Raw genomic sequence first — 2,050 nt, 5'->3', positions numbered from 1 at the left:
GCTCTTTGATGATGCAGGCAGTAGAGTTCTGCTGCCCCAAACTCGAGCTTGATATGAAGGCCTGGTATTTGGATCTTTGATTGATCAGAACAGGGTCCTGGCTAACTGGAGACTGGCTGGAAGGCTATGATGAGGAACTAGAGTGATAAAACCCTCTCAGGGTCCCTATCTCTGTCTCACTCATGAAATAAATAAGTAAACTTAAGAAGTCAAATATAGGGTTAGATTCATGGCCCAGTGATTAAAGGACCTGTATCCCATATGACCAGCCACAGTTCAAACCCCAACCCCACAACTTGAAAAAGACTCTAGATGTGTATGCCCCAAATCCTGATAAAATGGAGAAATAGAGAAATGGAGGAGATGGGATAATGGAATGACCACCCCCATTCAGGTGTGTTTTTTCTCTCTCTCTCTTTCTCTGTCTCTCTGGTGAGTGCATGCACCCTATGGCAAGTAAAAATAAAATCAAATACAAAGAAACACAGGGTAGGCTGCTGGTCTGGAGGTGGGGGTTTGAATAGGAAAATATGGTTAAAGGGTACAAATTTGCAGTTAAATAGGATGAGTAATTTTAGAAATCTAAGGTTCAGCACTAAGCCTATGGTTAATAATATTGTATTGTGTACCAGTCATTGATGAGAGAAGATTTTAGATGTTTTTACCACACACACATGCACACACACACAAAGGTAATAAGTATGTGAGATGACAGGTATGTTAGCTTGACTGTAGTAGCCATTTCATTATATGTATGTATATAAAAAAATATTGTACACTTAAATATATACAATAACCATTATATTAAACTATATCTACACCACACATTCACATCTATATTTATATAGCTATATATGTGTATATATATAAGTTGTTTGATATATATACACATGCATATTCATAGTTGGCAGGTATATATATATATATGTATATATATATATATATGCCCCTTGGATCAGGGATGCTGCCCTAGTACATCTTGGAATGTACATACGGTATTCGATATTTTAAAAACATATTTGATTTGCAGATTGTTTTGATAACTATTTTTAGAAAGGTCAATTTTCTGATTTGTTAAAACTCTTGTAAATCTTCTGTTTCAAACAGTAGTTCTTCAAAGGAACTCTGTGTTTTTTTGGTCACTATCCAGTTTCTGGCTCCAATAGGTCTTGCCGTGTGTATCTTATTGGGGAAAAAAAAAACATTTGTCCATTCTGCTTCTTTGTAGGCATAACTGAAAGGGCAATAGTATGGTACTTGTTAGTTTTTAAAAAATGGAAGGAAGGAGGGCTTTTAATTGTATGAGAAATTTAATTAGATTTAGGCTAATTAAATTCATTTTTTATATTAACATGTTCACAAATATTATTGCATCTCGTTAGATTTCATTCTTCTAGCCTTACTGAACAATATTCAGTAGTAGTTTCAGATTACAATAAGTTCATTATGAAGATAAGGTGGAATTAGTGTAGGAAGCTCAGCTGGTTGAAGGGGTCTGTACTTTAATTACTGCAGAGGGTGTGCATATTAATTACAACACAAGTGATATTTACTGTACCTCAGGAACATATGACAGGGTAAAGATACTGACAGCACCAGCTAATAAACTCAGTATGATAATGAGGAGAAAAGACCATAAAAATAGAAGGAAATAAAATTATTCATAAAGTATATTGATCCCAAAGTAAAGACATTAAGCTCTGATGAAGGGCAACAAAAGGGAAGCTCCTCACTTTATCAAACAAATAACCAAAGTAGAGAAATGTTAGCAGGGAGACAGATTGTCATTATACTGGTCACATGATCACACTCCAGAGAGTACACAGGAGCCATAAAATGGGAGATTTTTAATAAATCAGCAAAAAGCCATACTGTCACCTGCAGGAACTGAGGTCGCAGTGGCTGAGGACAGCTCCTTGGAGTGGGAAAGTCAGCTATGCTGCAATGTAAACCAAAAGGAACCACTTGCACACAAAGTCTGGTTTAAGAGCTGCTGTCCCCTCTGGAAGAGCAAGAAGACACCTGGGAATGCTGTTAGAATTGCTCAGGA

This window comes from Tupaia chinensis, unplaced genomic scaffold (assembly GCF_000334495.1).
Source record: "Tupaia chinensis unplaced genomic scaffold, TupChi_1.0 Scaffold000622_1, whole genome shotgun sequence".
Lineage (NCBI taxonomy): Eukaryota > Metazoa > Chordata > Mammalia > Scandentia > Tupaiidae > Tupaia > Tupaia belangeri.
Note: the sequence above shows the minus strand (reverse complement) of the source record.